The sequence below is a fragment of the Eriocheir sinensis genome, chromosome 59 (genome assembly GCF_024679095.1).
Source record: "Eriocheir sinensis breed Jianghai 21 chromosome 59, ASM2467909v1, whole genome shotgun sequence".
NCBI lineage: Eukaryota > Metazoa > Arthropoda > Malacostraca > Decapoda > Varunidae > Eriocheir > Eriocheir sinensis.
In genome coordinates, this window is record NC_066567.1 from 11,238,254 (window position 1) to 11,260,320 (window position 22,067).

Genomic DNA, 22,067 nt, shown 5'->3' on the forward strand with positions numbered 1-22,067 from the left:
ATTCATGCAAATGACGCACGTAGCGTCAGTCACTGTTTAACTCCTGACAAAGCTAGACAGTCCTGTTGTTCATGTTCATGTCACTTCCTTTTGTTGGTATCATTACCAGCGGTGACCTCTGCCACCAACAAGAAGTCCACTTTCACAGTGCTCTTTCACGACGCTGTTTGTCTGCATCAGTACCAGAGACTGGAACCTTTGGTAACGCAGGCATGGTAGCCGGGGGCTTCCCAATACAACTTACCAATGCAATATTTTAGTAACAACACAAATTTTTGCTCTAATATGGTTATATTACTTCTCACAATAAATGTGAAAAATTATTCAACAATACAGCAACATAGCACAGGGTATTAATGGCTGAATGAGAAATGTTTTAGAAGAATTTGGATGACATGGACTCACTTCACCAGCTGACCACTAAACATTCTGAGAACTTCAATACCTGCCACCAGTATTTCACCTCCTTGGTCAAACTCCTGTCTACAGAGTTTTTCTTTAACAGTAAAGGAAGCTGCTCCGGGCCAAAATAAATAAATAAAAAAGCCTACCATGCAATGCTCCTGTAAAAGAAGGCAGAAGTGAGCAGCACAGATTACAAGCCATATATATCTCAATGTTCATCGGGGTAAGTCTTTTGACCGCAGGTTACCCCAATGTACCCCATTATATTCCAGACTACCTCATTGTTACCCCAATATTGCCTCTGTGATGCCCCAGTGTACCCAATATTACCCCAATGTAACCCAAAAATCACAATAGTATGAATTCTTTAAGGCAATTGACAAGAATTCCAAAAATTACAAAAAGATGCAATATAATCAAGTCAGGCGACATATGCACGGCTGAGTTCAGGCACCAAGCAGGGAGATGAGAAACAGCAGACTCAGGAAGGCTCTGAATTTAGTCTGGGTACTGGCAGGAGAACATTCTCTTGAGGTTCAGACTGTAGAGGTGGCTCCCACAACCTGTACAATTTTTTTTTTTTTTTTTTTTCAGCCTATTGCGCCGGTGGGCTTCTTCCCAGTGGATCCTGATGGTCGGTCCAAGGCTTCTTTCCGGTGGGTCCTGATGGTCGGCCCAGCCCGTTCTGGCGCAGGCGAGTGTTTATAGTGGCACCATCTTGCATTGGCTCATGCTGCCCTCCCAGAGCTCATCTTTGATCCTAGAATCTAGAGTCCGGGTTGATAGGTGGTCTTCTGGACAGCATGTGGGTAGTTTTAAGCCACTCGGCGGCGGCTGAAAAATCCCAGTTTGGTGGCACCGGGCGGGGATTGAACTCGCGTCCTCCTGAACACGGAGCCGTTACTCTGACGACTCAGCCACCGCCTCCCCAAGTGGCAGTACTGCGGCAATCCAGGACTACAAGTCAAAGTGACCAAGAGGGTGACATTTACATTGGGTTTAAGGAAATATTCTGAGTACAGCAACACTACATGAAAATATTACACATGGCTGGAAAGTGGACAGGTTAAGTGAAAACACAGCACTCAGGCAGCCTCAGCGCCACTCTGTGACTGTCGGAGGGGTTCACCTTCCAGCAGCACCTCTTTGTTGCTCAGCATTTTCATGAACCACCGTTACTTTTCTGTGCCTTCAGTACTCCTGGATTTACTCTCCTTACCTGGATTTCCCTTCCTAAAACTGATGTTCAACACTTAAACATTACTGGTGAGTCATTATTTTCTGATTATGTAAACATATTTTTAGTATTGGGGGGGAAGGGGGTTCCTCTCAATGATTCAAACAATTTGATAATCAGAATGACCTTTGGTCTACTGCGATTTGGATTATTTAACTTTGCTGTATATAATTTTACTCGATATCAGTTACGTAAGGTTAGGATAATTATTTCCGTGCTGATGTCCAGGTTAGGTCAGATTAGAGAATGTACAATATTACTTTTCACGATGTTTTCTTTATCAAGGCAAGGTTAAATTAGTTTGGATTACTGTATACAGATAGTCCTCGAGTTACAATGCATGCAACTTATGACCGCCTGCGTTGACGACGAAGCTAATTACATTACTAATATGTCAAACTGGCAGCTATTCTGTGACTCATTTGGTACGTATACAATAAACCCTCAATATAACAGACTAATTGAGGGGGAACTTAGTCCATTAATGCTGAAAGTCCATTATAAGCAGTGGAAACTTAAAAATATATATAATAATACCGATGAACCTAATAAACGTAGGAATATATTTCTTTTTATTGTCTACGTTTGCATATTGTCTGCATAGCCACACAGGACACTGCGAGGCACTGAGGCTGCCAGGTTGGCAGTGGGGACCTGCGGGGGGGCGTATTTTTACAAGTAAGGGACCATACTATGGGTAAAATTTTACAACTTCGCCTATCTTGCACTGGCAGATGGAATGGTGTTTTTTTGTTTTGTTTTGGTAGTTTTCAGTGTGTTATGAAATAATCTGCTAACTGTTTCTGTTGCAAATCATTAAATCACTAAATGATTGACTTTTAAATGCCTGTTGTGCACACGCGGCCGCCCACCGCCACAGCTGCAAAATAGCTCACAGAGAGGTTCAACTATAGTCAGTTCACCTGAGTCTGAAGTGACCATTATCGTGCAACGGCAACCTGCAGCCACACAGAGTGTCCGATTTCGTGGTTAATGTATGCTAGCCTACGCATAATAAACAGCTGTCACTGTCAATTATATGCAGGCAGCAATAACAAATACGTACCATCAATTATAGTCAATTTCGCATGAGATAAATATTAGTATGTAATGTCACAAATAGCTGTTTTATTAATATAAAGCCTGATAATTTTCTTGGTGGTGGACAGCTTCAAGGCTGTTTAATAATCATAATCAGCAATCTTGTAAATTAACAAAACAGCTATTTGTGACATTACTAATATTTTTAACATATAATCGAACATAATTGATGGTATTTGTTATTGCTGCCTGCATATTATTGACACTGACAACTGTTTACTATGCGTAGGCTAGCATACAGTATCCATGAAATCGAACACGCCGTGTGGATGCAGGCTGCCGTTGCGTGATAATGCTCAATACAGATTCGGGTGAACCAACCACAGCTTATTGTTTCTATATTTCACTCACTGCTCACAAAGATCACGAGTGGACAAACTAGAACAAATCCAGGCAAATTAATGTTTTTCCTGCTTTTCATTTCCCCAGTGCACATGTGTGGTGGACAGCAGAGCGACTCATTTCTGCAAAGAGGTATTTCACATAATGGGCCACCCCTGCCGCCAACCTGTCCCATCCTGCACTTTGTATTTCCGCCGCCCCACCCCACATGTGGAATAAATTTAACAAAACCTAACTTAACCAACCTAATCTAACCTAACCTACATGACGGGTGACCCACTATGCTGTGTCAGTACCACAAGGATCATGGAAAATATTTCATCTGGTGGGCTGAAAAGACCACCTACTACAGTAACCAAAGGATGGGATATCAGATAAAGGGAGGAGGGCGAGATGGCAAGCAGACACTTGTAGTTACCGGGCACAGTTTGTTCAAAAACTTTTCTCGGTTGGTCCTCGTGGATTTCTGACCCTCTGACCTTGTCCGTTGTACACGAAATCCGTTATAAGTGGGTCTGTTATATCGAGGATTTAGCCTACTGCATATTACCCACGTAGTCTGTCAACGCCAACTCCGGGTATACAGGTATGTAGCACGCTACCAAGAAGCTGACTTCACTCACTGGGTTGTTTCTGTAGAAGACAATCCTGAGTGGAGGAGGCCCAGGGGGTGCCCACAGAGTTCATGGATTGAGCAAGTCAAGAGATTTTGCCAGAAGGTACTCAGGATGAGAAGGGGCCTGCATGGAGATTTGCCCGGGGGGTCCGCAAGCTTGGCATTGTAGGGTGGGAGAGGCAACATGGCCCCCAGAGTATGCCCCCATTGATTGATTGACTGATTACCTAACCTATTTGAAGTAATAACCCATCACCCCTGTGCATTCTTTAAGTGGTGTCCACACTATGGGTGGGCCTTCGTGGAATCAGGCGGCCTGACGAGGGGATAAATGGGGTGAGCGTCCACACTACAATAAGCGACAGGCGAGGCACAACTGGTGAGCACTGAGCAGCCCATGCTCATCACTCTCTGACAGAAGTGATGGGAAGGCGCAGCGTGAATGACCCCTCATGCTATTAATAGACAACTGGGTGTCGTGCACTGGGTCACCCACTAAATGCCTCTTGCTAGACTCTCACTCCTGCTCTGCATAGCCCCGCCCACTTTACCATATATGGGAGTTGTGTGGAGCCAACTTTTAGATGGAATTCCGGGCCAGGTCATGCATAGTGTGGACGCCACTTTAACCTAACCCAACCTAGAAGTGAGCATGGAAATAATTGGGGAGGCAGTGGCTGAGTCGTCAGAGTAACGGCCTCGTGTTCAGGACGACGCGAGTTCAATCCCCGCCCGGTGCCACCAAGCTGGGATTTTTCAGCCGCCGCCGAGTGGCTTAAAACTACCCACATGCTGTCCAGAAGACCACCTATCAACCCGGACTCTAGATTCTAGGATCAAAAATGAGCTCTGGGAGGGCAGCATGAGCCAATGCAAGATGGCGCCACTATAAGCACTCGCCTGCGCCAGAACGGGCTGGGCCGACCATCAGGACCCACCGGAAAGAAGCCTTGGAACGACCATCAAGTTCCACCGCGAAGAAGCCTACCGGCGCAATAGGCAGCAATGTAAAAAAACAAAAAAAAAAAAAAAACATAACCTTACCTAACCTAGACATGAGCACAAATAATTAACCTAACCTTTTGTAACATACCTAAAACCACAATACAGATAGTCCAAGTTATGACAGGGTGTGGTTCAGACAGGCAGGTTATAAATCAACATGGTAATAAGTCAAAATTTACATAAGAAATAAAATAAAATGTACCAAGTGTTTATTACATACCTATGAGATAGAATCAACCACTGGGTGAATATATTCCTCGACCACTTGGCAACAGGGCATCCATTATAGAACTGTGCTGTATACAAAGGTTATTTCGTATTAACCCTTATCCTACCATCTAATTAAAATCAATTAACACCTCACTGTGGAGCATTTTTTAAGCAAAAAAATCTCCCTCGTTAAATAAAACTTTGCTTCCTGAACACATATATAAATATTGTAATGCTACAACATTTCTTACCTAAGTAATCAGCATCTTGCAGAGTAAGCTTTTTGCAGTACTGCGCTGCCTGACTAAAGATGCTGATAACAGATATGCCAGATGCTTTGGGTATACAGTAATCCCTCGCCATATCACGGTTCACTTATCGCGGTCTCGCTGTATCGCGGAGTTTTAAATTGTAAATATTTAGTTTTGTATCGCAGATTTTTCCGCTATATCGCGGGATTTTGCAATATAGAGGTATTTTAATATATTTATTATTTTACTTATTTTGCATTAAAAGAAGCATTTTGTTGCCTAAAAAAATGTAAACAATATAAAAGAAATTAAGTAAGTATTAATAAGATCATATTAAAAGAATATTAAATTGAAATAAAATACGTAGCATACAGCAGATGAGTAGACAAAGACTTGCACGTATGTAAGACACAGCTACGGCCGCTTCTGCTTGAGCTAGTTTGCCCATGTGTCATCTTACACGGCACACTATTGGCTGATGGATGGGAGGCAACCAACCAGAGCACTGTGTTCTGTTTCCTGCGCGCTGATTGGCTCAGCGACCGTAGCATTTCTTGGTTCGTCAGTGGTTAGCTTGGAGACAAATGGAGAGTGTGTTACAGCTTGCTACCGTTAAATGCTCGAGAAGTTGGCAGTGAGGACCCAGACAGGATGAGGCAATGACTACACTTGAACAAGACTAAAGTCCTAAACTTGCTTAAAATGATTAATCCAAACTTATATAGTTTCGTGGAACTCTTTGCGGTACTGGAATAAACACGTGGAGAGCTACTGAACCAAACAGCTGATATGCTCTTCTTCTTCTTGTGACCACAACTCACCGACCACACGAGTAACCGACATGTTGGTGACTGAGATTCTGACTAGAATTTCGATGAGTTTCCCGTGAAATGTAGCCAACTTTGAATCTCTCGATAAACTAGTGGTTGGGTGACCTTGTTCACACGGGCTGAGGCGAGATTTACAGAGATATGTGTGCTTATATAAGTAATATATATAAAATATAATATACAAATTATATAAATAATAAAATAAATATAAGGTCTCTACTTCGCGGATTTTCGCCTATCGCGGGGGTTTCTGGAACCTAACCCCCGCGATAAACGAGGGATTACTGTAATAGGTAGTGCAACGTCTTCACTCTCACAAGGATCATGTTCATGAACCACAGCCTCTCGCAACAATCCACTCGTGCTAGTAACAACAATGTCTCCACCACCAGCACCTTCACCAGCCACATTACTCCACGTACCGCTCTCTACCTCTACACAAGTTTCTGCTACATTTTCTGCCAAAACATCACAGTCAGTGTCATCGTCACCACTAGCAAACTCTTAGGCAGCGGCCACACAGGGAGCGAGAAACTTTAATACATAATAACCAATGCAGGTGGCCACACTGGCAGCGAGCAGGTAATGGCGAGAAAGTGAGGAGAGTTGACGATTAACTTTTCTCACGCGAGATCGCTTGGTCAGAAGGAGTGACATCACAGACATGCTTCTATATTATTTGCCATAACTCAACTCATACAATAGTAAGAATATTTTGGTTAACACCGTTAGACGCAGCAGTGATTGCAGAACTTGAATATGTTTGCGAAAACTCAATAAAACAGAAACTAAATAAATAGTGACAAGTTGAAGTTAAATAGTCGCTCCATAATGTTTATAACACATTCTACATATAGCTACCATTTGCAGCAGCTATGAAATGAGTACTAAAATAAACATTTCCATCTCATAGAGAAAAGCCTCCTGAACACGATAGTGTATACAGATTTTTCATAAAACGCCAAATAAGTGAGGCACGGAACTATTTATAAAAACTTTTCACCTCATCCTTCGTGTGCGTCAACTCAGATGGGGGTGAGGAGTGTGTAATACTGGACTCCCACTTCGGCGATTTCGGGCTGCGATGCTCTGCGATGGGTGAAATTTCCCAAATCGAGCGATTTGAGCATGAAGTGGAGTGACCCTGAGCGACAACCACCCCATAACGACCCACAATGACATAGCGAGGGAGGGTCGCACGCCTACGCTCGCCGACACCACAGACGAAGGCAACTGGTGAGGGGGCGTTGAGCGGGTGGCACACGACTCTGACGATCACGAGGGACAATGCGTGTTCATGGGATTAAAATTGTGCAACTATCGCACCACATACATGATGGCTACTCACCATGAACGATGGCCTGACGACCAGCGATCGACCGACGATCGCTGAATGAACGACACCACAACGACGTCAAGGGAGCATCACTGGGACGACGCAGGTAGGAGTGCCAGCATATAAAATGGGGCCATCCCACCTGCCCTGCACTTATGTCTGCAGCCTCCAGAGCGTCGCACCCACCATGAGTCTCATGTACTACATCACACCCACACTCATCAGGAGGCATCCAGAACTAGTGAGATGCATCATGGACTTTGAATACACACATACAATCACTATATACACCCTTGTGAAGAGGATGAGGAAGCATGAGCCTTCGAACTCCCACTAACTATGACCTTTACATTTCAGCCCGGAATCGTACCAAATCTATTCTCCAACTTACCAAAACTTCTTTTATCAATAGAAAATGTCAACACCTTGCTTCTTCTAATTCTTCCCGTGACTTCTGGCATCTAGCCAAAAATATCTCCTCCAATTTCACTTCTTCCTCTTTCCCTCCTCTCCTTAACCCTGACGGCAGCACCGCTGTCTCATCTGTCTCTAAGGCTGAACTCTTCGCTCAAACTTTCTGTAAGAACTCCACCCTGGGCGATTCTGGGCATATTCCTCCTACTCATCCCCCCTCTGACTCCTTTATGCCTGTTATTAAGATTCTTCCAAATGATGTCTTCTATGCCCTCTCTGGCCTCAACTCTCAGAAGGCTTATGGACCTGATGGAGTGCCTCCTATTGTCCTTAAAAACTGTGCTTCCGTGCTGACATCCTGCTTGGTCAAACTCTTTCGTCTCTGCCTATCAACATCTACCTTTCCTTGCTGCTGGAAGTATGCCTTTGTACAGCCTGTGCCTCAGAAGGGTGACCGTTCCAATCCCTCAAATTACCGCCCTATAGCTTTACTTTCCTGTCTATCTAAAGCTTTTGAATCAATCCTTAACCGGAAGATTCAAAACCACCTTTCCACTTCTAACCTTCTATCTGATCGCCAGTATGGGTTCCGCAAGGGACGTTCTACTGGCGATCTTCTTGCTCTCTTAAGGGGCACGCCTATGGGTCTCCTCCTGCGCATATGGTACGTCCAATAGCTTTGAAATTGTAGTATGTTGTTTGTTGATGTAAAGAAATGATATTCTGTGAATTTCATCAAAATCGGGTGAAGTTTAGGAGAGACTCAAACAAAGCGTGTTTTTCATTTTTTTGTTTCACAGGCTTTGTTTTTCAGTTAATCGCTTTGAAAAAAATACCACAGAAACTTTGTTTACCTATCTACATTTTGTTGGAAGTGAATTTTTTATTTTTTGTTTTGTCTTCGAAGAAAAAAAAATTACAATTTTTTGTCACTTATTATTTTCTCCACTCTGTGTCCCGTTTTCTTTTGACATTTTTGAAAATCCATTTCCAACAAAAAATCGCCCTTTAGTTGTAGTTTAAAATGATACCTAATAAAAGTCATTTAGACGTTTTACCGATTTTGTGAAATTATTTGAAGGTTAAAAAGATACTTTTCGAGATATCAGCTCCAAAAGATTTTTTTTACATTTCTCCCTGTCTTGCCATTTGTATTTATCTGATTGGTATGAAATTCTCACATATGACTGTATATACCTTGTTGACTTACCTCAGAATGATAAGGCATCTGGTCCCCCTTTCTAAGAAAGTATTACTCACTCGCAGGTGAGGGTGTCAGAAGGCGCCACCTTCCTTATTGTGGCCAGGTAGCGCGAGTGCCGCGGAAGTGCCTTGCTCCTACGCTACTCTCTTGCTTGTTTTCTGAGGTTTGGCCGCTCCATAAGCCCTCTTGATGTTGGTGAATTTTTCTCGTTGCCTTGTGCTTGTACATCATTTGTCAGGACGTTTTTTTGGCGGGGGAGGAGAAAAGTACGACATACTTTTCCCGTCTGTTTCTCGCTTGGCACCGGCGCGGTGGCACCTCTCTTCCTCCCCTGCCTCTCCGCGCAAAGAAGAGAGGATGACAGATGACAATATTTACGAAGAAATAAAATATTCTAATGCAATTTTTACGTATATACGAATGATATCGCATATGTTGACAAGAGCGTCTTATGACGCGCATGTCCGACTATTACTCTAAAGCCCCCCCAAGGGGGAGGGGTTTTAATTTTATGAAAACAAACCTCACCACATGGTAATTTAGGGGTTCCTGGCCACGCTGAGCAAAAAATATGTGCTCGTCCGATTTTAAATATATTCTTGGTCATCCTCTGTTAGCTGTTTCGGTGAAACCTTCTCTGTTGCGCTAGACATATCAAAAGCCTTCGATAGAGTCTGGCACAAGTCTTTGCTTTCTAAACTGCCCTCTTTCGGATTCTATCCCTCTCTCTGTTCCTTTATCTCCAGTTTCCTTTCCGGCCGTTCTATCTCTGTGGTGGTAGATGGTCACTGTTCTTCCCCTAAACCTATCAACAGTGGTGTTCCACAGGGCTCTGTCCTATCACCACTCTCTTCCTGTTATTCATCAATTATCTTCTTTCCATAACAAACTGTCCTGTCCACTCATACGCCGACGACTCCACTCTGCATTATTCAACTTCTTTCAATAGAAGACCATCACAACAGGAAGTACACGACACTAGACTGGAGGCTGCAGAACACTTAACCTCAGACCTTGCTATCATTTCCGAATGGGGCAGAAGGAACCTTGTGTCCTTCAATGCCTCAAAAACTCAATTCCTCCACCTATCAACTCGACATAATCTTCCAAACACCTATCCCCTATTCTTCGACAACACTCAGCTATCACCATCTTCAACACTAAACATCCTCGGTCTATCCTTAACTCAAAATCTCAACTGGAAACTTCACATCTCCTCTCTCGCTAAATCAGCTTCCTCAAGGTTGGGCGTTCTGTATCGTCTCCGCCAGTTCTTCTCCCCCGCGCAGATGCTATCCATATACCGGGGCCTTGTCCACCCTCGTATGGAGTATGCATCTCACGTGTGGGGGGGCTCCACTCACACAGCTCTTCTGGACAGAGTGGAGTCTAAGGCTCTTCGTCTCATCAGCTCTCCTCCTCCTACTGATAGTCTTCTACCTCTTAAATTCTGTCGCGATGTTGCCTCTCTTTCTATCTTCTATCGATATTTCCACACTGACTGCTCTTCTGAACTTGCTAACTGCATGCCTCCCCCCCTCCTGCGGTCCCGCTGCACACGACTTTCTACTCATGCTCATCCCTATACTGTCCAAACCCCTTATGCAAGAGTTAACCAGCATCTTCACTCTTTCATCCCTCACGCTGGTAAACTCTGGAACAATCTTCCTTCATCTGTATTTCCTCCTGCCTACGACTTGAACTCTTTCAAGAGAAGGGTATCAGGACACCTCTCCTCCCGAAACTGACCTCTCTTTCGGCCACCTCTTTTGATTCTTTTTTAAGAGCAGCGAGTAGCGGGCTTTTTTTTTTTTTTTTTTTTTTTGTGTGTGTGTGTGTGTGTGTGTGTGTGCCCTTGAGCTGTCTCCTGTTGTACAAAAAAAAAAAATGAGAAGAAGCGGCCGAAGGAAGTCAGTGTGTGGATTCGGCCATACCTGAGAAGGTGTAGCACCCATGGACACTATGGCAACCTCATGAGGGAGTTGGGACAAGAGGATCCAGAGTTGTTTAGGAATTTACTCCGGGAGGACAAGGACCTGTTCAAGATCGTGGAGCGGGTGCAGCCACATATCCAAAAAGAGAAGACCTTTATAAGGGACCCCCTGGACATTGGCCTGCACGTTGCAATTACCCTGAGGTACCTGGCTACTGGCAACAGCTACAAGAGCTTGGGCTACAGCTTCCGTGTTGCACCCAACACCATTTGTAAAATTGTGCCAGAGACCTGCAATCGTGGTAGTCGAGCAAACAATGATGAGTACGCTTGCCGCACTCAAATTTACATCATGCGGTGTGCTATGTTGCTGCCTCGCCTGTCCCGGCAGCAAGCGCAAGACGCTCAGCTTCGCTCCGTCAAGGGCGATTATCACGATTTCCATCGCTCAACATCGCACCACAATCGTTGTACTACCCACAAGCAGCAGCGCTATCGCTCGATATCGGGCAATGTAGTCGTGTGATATAGAACATCGCGCAAAGTTTCCCGATTCCTTTGAACCTGCCAAAGCAATCGCAGGTGTCCTGCGATGTCTTTCACCACGGTGATGCTGTGCGATGCCGTCTAGCGATGTAGGCGCTTGATCGAGAAAACGCCGTACGAGTATGCCGATTCCAACATTTTTGATGGCGATTTGGGAAATTTAGCCCATCGCAGAGTATTGCAGCCCAAAATCGCCAAAGTGGGAGCCCAGCATTACTTGTTAGGCTAAAGTGCCCTGCAGGCTGCGTTGCCATGACAACCCTCGCCTCACCTTGCTTTTCTTGTGGCCACAGAAACTCACCTTGCCACTCTCGCTAGCTTTCAGGCTTCCTCTGTGGCCGCGGCCTAAGTTATCAGAATCAATTTCTATATTATCCACTAAAGTGACATAATAATCACTATCCTCCTCAGCTGAGCAAGCAATCTGCCGCGCCTCAGCGCAAAAGTGTCATACATCCTTACTCAACATCATAAGGACTACAATTCAAACAAAATATGATTTATGTTTGGAAACACTGCAGCGGATGCCACAAATCGATTTCCACTTAATTTCCGCAAGAAGGAATTGGTGGCACACTACTTTGAAATTATCCTGGCCCATATGTAGGGTACTCACAGGCAACACCACCAAAGTCTGTCTCATATACTGAACACTCGCAGGGAAAGGGTTGATGTATTACTGTATGATTTATTCATCCATGCCCTGGACATGTGACGGAATTTTATTTACAAGTAAACAAGTTGTGGGATCAGGTGTATAATGAAACTAATTAGGTGAGGAGGCCGGGTTTACCACTAAAAACTAACAAACAGCAATTTAATCTTTACAGGAAACATCTTCAGGAAATTCCCTCGACTTGGAAAACAGATTATCAACCGATGTTTGTCTTGAAATTCCTTCTCTTCTTATTTGTAAGTGTTATAAGTGTTTTGTGCGTACTTAGAGATCGTTGTTTCGTCTTTTTGAAAGTTAAGTCAGCAGGTAGGAGATTATGTTCCTGTTTGTGAAATTTTCATAGCTATAGGAGATGTACATGGCAAAAAGAGATTGTTACGCAGCAGTTAAGATTAATACGTGGCAGTTAGGAGATAAAGCTAGGATAGGATAAGACAGACTATTTTCATTATATAGTCAAGGGGTCGAGGCGGCCGGAGTATGCACATGTTATGCACCTGTGCAGGTGCCCTGCGCATTATTCATCCAGATCCAGATCTCTATTTTCAGGAGTAAAAAAGAGTCCTTGAATTGCATTTTAACATAAGAACGTAGGGAACCTGCAAGAGGCCGAGTGGCCTACATAGGGCAGCTCCAGAATCCCCCCCACTACTCACGATGGGTGAGGTGTAGTTTCAGGGGTTACAGGTAGAGGCTTGATCCTCGTTTACCTTCGGTACGGGCGTACGCTCCAGTACCCTGTCTCCCTACTGCACCCACACCTCACTGCCATCTGTCATCTTCGTCCATGTAGCTACCCAGACTACTCTTAAAACAAGCTATCGTCCCTGCACTACCTATGTGATTGCTGAGTCTATTCCATTCCCCCCATTTGAAAGCGTTTCCATGACTGTTGAAGGTTTGTAGAAAAGATATATGAAGAGATATTGACGTTCCATAAAGCAGATAATGAGATACTGGCACGGTACTAAAACGAATCTTTACCTGCAACTATATTAAAAATAATTAAGATTCTATTCACATTGCTGGAGATTAAATGGTAAAACATGCACCATGTTGCTCACCAAGCCAGTCTTTGGAAACACACTTATGCTCCCTTGACTCCGCTGCTGTGTTTGATGTTGAGCACACCGAGGGGAGAAAATGTAGCGAGCACGAAGTATTAGCTAGGAGGACCTCCCACGTGTCCCTCACGCACGTGTCCCGCGGCGACCAGTGTTTACAATCTGGTGCTGATGATGATGATGGTGATGACGTTTGGTCGGAGGTTTTGCCTTTGCAACGGCGCTTCCTAAACTATGTTTGGATGTCTTCTTTAGAGTTTATTTTCGTCTGATTTTCCCATAACTCATGCACTATGCTTTGTTTGTTTTCTATGTTATGTTGGTCAAAAAGGGAAGGTAAACTTTTACATTGTTCCCCGTCTCACAATTCATGAAGATAATTTTTTGTTGTTGTTCTGATAGATATAGGTGTGTTTTGAACGAATTTCATAACTGTTTCCGCCGCAAATCAGTAGTTTCCCCATTATATCACTAATAAAAAGGAGATTTTTCAATGCCTGTTGTAGGTGCACCTGTCGCCTCAACCGCAAAATATCTCGCAGAGGGTCAACTTGTCTACTGTTTCTATATTTCACTCGCTGCTCACAAAGATCACAAGTAAACAAAATAGAACAAAAACCAGGCAAACAATGTTTTCCTGCTGTGTATTCCCCTAGTGCGCATGTATGGTGGACATCAGAACGACTTAATTCTGCGAGGAGATATTTCTCACAGCACCGGGCACAAGTGCAGGTATACGAGACGTGAACCGGAGCATAGGTGGCAGACATGTAGCCACCTTGATGACAATATTCCAGAATACTGGCGCGGTGAGTCATTGTCGAGCACCACACGTTTAGGTGTCATTCAGCAATCGGTGAAGTGAAGGATTTGCCGGGAAGCTATCCCACGGCTGTCGGGCAGCTGTTATAACGGTCAAAATTATTACGTTCATGCCTGATCACTGCCCAATATATCGCAATAGGTGCAAGACTACTACACGTTACCTGGAGGATCACTGCGAGTCCTGCACGGTGCCTGAAACACTGCTGCCCGATCTTTGACAAGGTCGCCGACCACGCAGATGGTTGCCCGAAAAATAAGCGCAGCGCTTATTTTTCGTGCTCCTTGCCGACTCACCGTCCAACAGTCGTGGTGCACGGATTTCCCCAACGACGGCTAGAAGATGTGCTACGAATATGATCCTGAATTCTGCTGGATGGCAGTCGGGCAGCTGCCGCGTTCAAATTCGTGTATGTGTGAAGCCGGCTAAAGGCTGCATGAGGAAATGGAAATCTCCCTTCTGCCCAGCCAAAATACTAATACGTAGTTTTTAAAAAATCGGGTGCATGTTTAAACACCTTCAGTTTAACATAGTAAATACTTTCTTTAAGATATCCAAAGATATATTACCTTTTCTACGTTGCTATTTGATTATGTATGTATGAATGTGTGTGAAAAAGAAACACGGAGAAACAATAACTAATTCTTCCATCATTAAAAAATCACAACACCAAGCCGATCATACCCATATTCTTAATTGTTGGTCACACCTGTATGCACGGACACCTCACCTGTCGCTTACCTGTCGCCCCTCCACCTGAGCCTTAATCCTCATACATCCATCTGTCTACCCCTCTATCCATCAAACTCCTGATACATACTTCTATCTGATCAGCTCCATTTATGTCTATTGTCTAAATACATAAGCCTATCTATTTGTTAACTTAATCTCTATTTATCTATCTGTCAATCTATCATTAGTCATATCAACCTGTCCATGTATGTCTATTGCCTATATTAAACAATCTATCTACCTGCCTACTTAACCTCTATCTATCTACCATCAGTTTTATCTACCTGGGTCTGTCTGTCTAGCTCTCTATCTATCACACTCCATTAGTCTAACACCACATCAGTTTATCTATCACCATCTTATCTTTCTACGTCTGTATTTAGCAACCTGTGTACCTAATAGCAAATACGTACATCAGTAACACCTTAACCCTCATTTATCTCAATCCCTTTAATCTCTTTCTATCAAACGATCTTTATCTCCACTCATTATCCCTTTATCTATGTCTCTCTAGCTACCTCTGCCTGATAACACAAGTATATTATCACTACTCTTGATAACTACCTACTTGTGGCTTCTTGTCTATTTAGCTATCGCGATTTACCTGTCCTAACCTGTCCGGCGATCTGTCCAATCTAGGAACTGATATACAACCTACCTGAGACCCTAATTGCCGCTGTTACCTGTGTGAACGTCTTCCGGCAGGTGCTCGTGTTACCTGTCTTGTTGTGAGGATCGGGACTTACCTGTGGACGAGAAAAAAGGTATAATTTACTAATGACGAAGGGAAGGTGATGAGGGAAGGAAGAGGGAGGGAGGGGGAGAGGGATTGAAAGAAAGGGGGTAGAAAAATATATATAAGAAGGAAGGTAAGAACAAGGTGAGGTGAATTAGCTGGTCCACTTGGCTAGATTGAAGGTTTCTGTTCCGCGTGTAAAGAACGAGCGTAATGATGCTGATAATAAGTGGTGGAGATACTGTGTGTGTGTGTGTGTGTGTGTGTGTGTGTGTGTGTGTGTGTGTAATAATAATAATAATAATAATAATAATAAACGGTTTATTAAGTGATAACAGCTGTAAAGCTGAAAATATACACGTTAAAAATACACTTTTGAACTATAATAGAAAAAAAAGAGAAAATGTACAATATGAAAGGGATATGGGGGTCTGGGGTGGTGGCGGGGGAGGTGAGGTGGTGGAATGCAGTGCGCTGGTACGGTAGGAGGGGGTGTGGTTTTTCGGATGACGGGTCAGGTGTAAGCCCAAGGTCAACCCCAGGTCAAAAAGAGTCAGGGGTGTAGGTAGAGGCGGTGTCGGCCGTCACTCAGCTTATGGGCTTAGCGATGACCTGCTATTCTATCCAGCAGGTGAGACAAGATAGGAAGAGGTGGACCGCGCGGCAGTAGGCGTGGGAACATCTATAACGTCTGCACTGCCTTGTATGTTGAGCGGCGTGCTGATTGCCCCAACCATGAGTCCACCTGAGTGACGGGCCTCAACACTGCACTGCACCTGAACCGAATTCTCCCAGCAGCATGATGGTCGGGCTGGTGTACCTGGGGGCACCTGGGGCGTCGGTTGGATGGTAAGGCCGCGTCGACGTCACACCGGCCATTTCTACTCTTCGGTGTCTTCACGGCACCACAAACGCACTGCACTCACTGTCTGTCACCAAGATGTTACAAAAGTACCTTACGGTGTTGGGTTTTGATGAAAAGGGAGAGGGGGATGGAGGGGAAGGGGGGAGGCCAACAGGCTGGCCCCTGGCTGCTCCTTTCGGAGCGCCGTGACCCACTTCTGACCTCGGTCGGTCAGGTCTGGGCAGTGTGTGTGTGTGTGTGTGTTAGGGGAAACGGGGGGGAGCGGAAGCGTTCATATTGCATTTTTTATTTTTTATTTTTTTTTAATATTTATCACCCAGTATCATTAGGGGAAACGGGCCTTCTCCGAAGACGGGGGAAAAGATTGCTCCCTCCCTGCACGAGGGAGCACGGGCCTTTGCCGACAGACCGACTCTATCGGCGATCGAAATCTAGCCGACCAAGTCGGTCTGTCGACGAGGACTGGCGTGTCTCTGATTGTATAGTTTAAAAGCGTTGTCTTTAATTAACGAAGCCGACCCCGTGTCCTGCATTTGTATTACTGTTTATGGTTATTATTATCATTATTATTATTATAACTATAATTATTATTATTATTATTATTATTATTATTATTATTATTATTATTATTATTATTATTATTATTATTATTACTATTTTTTATGATTACTACTATTCCTATTACTACTACCATTGCTGCTGCTGCTACTCCTACTACTACTACATCAACTGCTACTAAATATTAAACTCCTCCCCATAGCTACCTAATCAAACTTTGAGAGCAAACTCGCTATTTTCACGTCACTCAAATATTTAAAGACCGGCGACACTGTTTTCTGACCACATCAAGAATTCGAAAGGATTAATAAATAAAATGCTTTGTCAGATTTACGTTTCGCTAATAAGTGCTGATGTGAATTAATAAACCAATATATTCATAAATGTATAAACTAAACGTCCAGATATAACAATAAAAAAGTAAATAATAATAATAATAATAATAATAATAATAATAATAATAATAATAATAATAATAATAATAATAAAGGTGCCCCATTATGAATAAGCAACACATGGATACACTTTGTATACTAACTTTACCAACTGACAAATTTTTCTCTCGAGTTCCGTCAACAAATATAAAGGAAACAAAAAATAACAAAGATGAACAAAAACTTAAAACCGTGATTCTTTCCCTGCAGGGGAGAAAGAAAGAAAGAAAGATCTGTACACACTAAATATCGCAAACTGCAAATTGTTATAATGTCGGATAAATGATATTTCCGCTGCAGAAAATATTATTATACCTAAAATTATTTCCCATCAGTGTTCGATAAACTATTCTTTCGCTGCTAATAATCTCTATACAGTTATAATCAAGCCTTCTTACTGTTCGATAAATAATGCTGTCGGTGCATGAAAAAAAACAAAATCTAAAGAAAAGAAAACAAGCACCGGAAGCATTCTATGTGCGCTTAGAACCCGTCACAATATTATATTAAAATAATTTTATCTGAAGGTAAAAGATAAAACGGAAAGAAAGAAAGAAGTGAAGGCATGCCATCCCCCACCCCCCAAAAAAAAACATATACTTGAAATCATTCTTCATTAGAGTGTTTGATAAATCATTCATTTATTGCAAGTAAACCAAACATGGAAATAAAAATAAATAACCCGCTCACCGATACATCAATACAAATACATTGTTAAAATCATTTCTTACAACGGACAAGTTTGGAATATGAGTTTTAAATTTACAAACTAATACATCCACGAAAGAAACGCATGAGACGATACACGGAAAAAAATAATGATAACCAAAAGTGTCCGATAGCACAATGGAAAAGAAGAAGAAAAAAAAAAGGATAGGAACAAGAAAACGGCATATATTGGCTAACACTGCGGCAAAGACTTATTGGCTAGTCATGATTATTAAAATGATCTACAAAACTAAAACTTCGCAATACAGTTTTGAAGAGGAAAGAAGAAAACGAAGGAAAAGAAAACGAAAAGAAAGTAAAGAGAAGAAAAAGAAACTATTGAACAGTACGGAAAAAAAATGTTATTATCTCTTTATTATTACAGCGTTCAGGAGACTAAAATTTCGCTGTACAGTTTTGGAAAGGAGAGAAAACGAGGGAAAGGAAAAGAAGAAAGGTCGATAAAAGTAAAAAACAAAAACTATATTAGATAACACAGCGAAAAAAACTTATTAGCTTTTCGTTATTACTATGTTCGAGACACTAAAACTTCGCTATACAGTTCTGAAAAAAGAGAAGAAAACAACAAAAGAGAGGAGACGAAAAGAAAGTCGTTAAAAAAAGCAAATTGGAAAGCAGAGGAAAACCATTATTAGCTAATCCTCACCCTAAAACGTTCGAGACACTTCGCTATACAGTCTTGAAAAAGAAGAAAACAACGAAGAAAAGAAAACGAAAAGGAAGTCGATAGGAGAAAAAAAGGCATATATTGGATAAGAGTGAGGCAAAGACTGTTATCATCTATTTATTATTACTACATTCAAGAGATTAACACGTCGCTAGTTTTGAAGGGAGAGAAAACGATCAAAGGATAGAAAACGAAAAGAAACTCGATAACTTCCCCCCCCCCCCAAAAAAAAAGTATACATATTGGATGGGAGTGAGGCAAAGACTGTTATCATCTATTTATTTTTACTACATTCAAGAGATTAACACGTCGCTAGTTTTGAAGGGAGAGAAAACGAAGGATAGAAAACGAAAAGAAACTCGATAACTTCCCCCCCCCCAAAAAAAAAGTATACATATTGGATAGGAGTGAGGCAAAGACTGTTATCATCTCTTTATTATTACTACATTCAAGAGATTAAAACATTGCTAGTTTTGAAGGGAGAGAAAACGAAGGACAGAAAACGAAAAGAAGCTCGATAACTTCCTCCCCCCCCCCAAAAAAAAGTATACATATTGGATGGGAGTGAGGCAAGGACTGTACTTATCTATTTATAATTACTTCGATCAAGAGACTAAAACCTCGCTATACGATTGTGAACAAGAAGAACAAAACGAAGGAGAGGAAACTAAAGAAAAATCGACGAGGAGAAAAAACGCATATATTGGATAACAGTAAGGGAAAGACTGCTATTATTTCTTTATTATAACTACATTCGAGAAAACAATATTCCACTAGTTTTGCAAGAGAGAAAACGAAGGAAAGAAAACTAAGAAGAAAATCGATAACACCCCCCTCAAAAAAAAAAAAAAAATAACAGTATATATATTGGATGAGAGTTTGGCAAAGACTATAATTATCTCTTTATTATTGGCCTCATCTGTTTGCTCATACCCCGGAACACCTTTGATAACAGGTGGGTGGTACGGTATGCTCTCTCTCTCTCTCTCTCTCTCTCTCTCTCTCTCTCTCTCTCTCGATGGTATAGAAAAGAGAAAAAAAAGGAAAATAAATAAAAGGAAGAAAAAATAATGTGCAAATAAAGAAGAGAAAAATAAGAAAAAAATATTAAGGAGTTATTCTTTTATCTTTACTTTCCTTTTCTTTATTTTTTTATTTTGTTTCTTGTTTGTTTTTGTTTTTCGATTTTTACCTGGAGAGAGAGAGAGAGAGAGAGAGAGAGAGAGAGAGAGAGAGAGAGAGAGAGAGAGAGAGAGAGAGAGAGAGAGAGAGAGAGAGAGAGAGAGAGAGAGAGAGAGAGAGAGAGAGAGAGAGAGAGAGAGAGAGAGAGAGAGAGAGAGAGAGAGAGAGAGAGAGAGAGAGAGAGAGAGAGAGAGAGAGAGAGAGAGAGAGAAACTTATCGCGATAACGCCCAGCTATGCATCCAAACACCTGTCTATAAAACTCCGCCGGTATCCCAGTCACCCACATACACCACCCACAGTCACCCGCCGTTCACCCATCAGCCACCCACTCACCCACCTAACCAATAACACACACAAAACTCATGCAGACAGCCGCCATGCAAACGGTCAGCCATACTACACAGTCGGCCAGCCAGCCACACCGTCCAGTCAGCCAGCCAGTCAAACAGCCAGCCACCTCGTTCAGCCATCCAGTCATCCAGCATTCCAGTCAGCCAACGAATCAGCCACTCCGTCCAGTAAGTCCCAGCGTCCAGCCAGCCAGCCCCACCGCCCAGCGTCCAGCCCGGCAGGCAATCAGTCGTAACTTGTTAAAATGTGTCGTCCCATTAGGCGGGCAATGAATGGGCGGGACAGGAAGGCGGCGGGGGACACAGGACGCGCCGGAAGTTTGCGGGGACACCACGACAGGGTTAAGAGAATTCTCTTAATCCTGACCACGACACCTCGACACACGTTGGGAACGGCGGCGAGTGTGCGTGCAGGTGGAGGAAGAGGAAGGTAAGGACAAGGTAGGTGTGTGTGAATGCTTAGTATGAAAAGTAGAAGAAAATGTACAGGTAAGTTATAGGTTATTACAGGTAAAGGGAAGGTAAGAAAAAGGTTGATGTGAATGCTTAGTAGAGAAAGAGTATAGTCCCAGGTGTGTGTGTGAAGGAAAAGAAAAGGTAATGGTGATGAGAAAAAGAGAGGGAAGTGTACAGGTAGATTCTTGCAGGTGACGAGAAAGTAAGGACAAGGTGAGCGTGAATGCAAAGTAGAAAAAGAGACAGGACATTGTATTAGTGGGGAAGTATAGGTGGAGAAGGGGTGAAGAAGAAGAAGGAGTGAATGCAATGGAGAAAAAGAGAGAAGTGTAGAAGCAGGCGAGGGAGTGTAGGTGAAGGAAAGGTGAATAAGAGGTCGGTATAAATGCAAAGTAGTATATGAGATTAGTGTTATTAAAATAGACAAGTGAAAAAAAACAAAGAAAATGAATAAGAATTAAACTTGAGAGGAAAATGAGGGAAAGGAAGCAATTAAACGATGACGAGAAACAGGAAGAGAGAAGAAAAGAATCAGGAAAAAATAACGATGCAAAATAAGGAAAGAGAGAAGTGTAGAAGCAAGTGAAGACGAGTAGGTGAAGGAAAGGTGTGGGTGTACAAGGAGAGTGAGAATGAAAAAATAGAAAATGAGAAATGTAACAGAAGGTGAGGAAGTGAATACAGAGTAGGTACTGAACAAAAAAAGTCTGTAGGTAAGTATATATAGGCGAGGGAAAGGTGAGGCGCCAGGCAGGTGTGAAGGCAAAGTAGAAAAAAAAAGAAACAGGAGTATAAATTCATGTCAATAGTGTGTTGAGTCAGAACCAACACTAAATCGTAAATAGTAGATAGCAACAGTAAAAAACGAATCTCAAAATCAACGAAAGGTGTGCTAATTAAGGCCATACATGACAGGTGAGAGAAAAGAAAGGAAGGAAGGAAGGAAGGAAAAGAAAAGAAGTAGGAAAAGGACATAAAAGGAGGACATAGTAAATACATAATAATCAAAGGTGCGATCAAAAAAAAAAATAAAGAGAACATGAAGTCAAAGATCATCAGTGAAAAGAGAAATATACAAGAATAAAAGAAAGACAAATAGGAACAAAACTAATAAGCAGAAACAAAACAAAAAAAAAGTAGGAAACGAAACCGCAAAATTAAGCGATTAAGTCCTAAAGAAGACGTAAGAGGGAGAGGAGACGAAGACAACGGAAGAGGAAGAAAATCGACAACAACGAAAAATTAAAAGAAGGAATAGAAGGAAGGCGAAGGAAAACAGCGAGATGGGATGAAACAAGGACGGGAAACAGGAAAATGAGAGGACACACCAAACAGAGGAAACGGTAAATGCGAGAGTAAATGA

General features: G+C 42.5%; 1 protein-coding gene across 2 annotated transcripts in view; it reads right to left on the bottom strand.

The window, feature by feature from the left end:
- The window catches only part of LOC126985593 (HEAT repeat-containing protein 1 homolog), a 95,496-nt gene extending 82,213 nt beyond the window's left edge, over window positions 1–13,283 (bottom strand). The window contains exon 1 of one of the 2 annotated variants that reach the window (XM_050840750.1): window positions 13,171–13,283. The gene's annotated coding sequence lies outside the window, so the exon portion shown is untranslated. Of the gene's footprint in view, window positions 1–5,167; window positions 5,188–13,170 lie in introns of those variants that run through there. The other variant, XM_050840749.1, reaches the window with a different exon arrangement.
- Window positions 13,284–22,067: the final 8,784 nt, after the last annotated feature.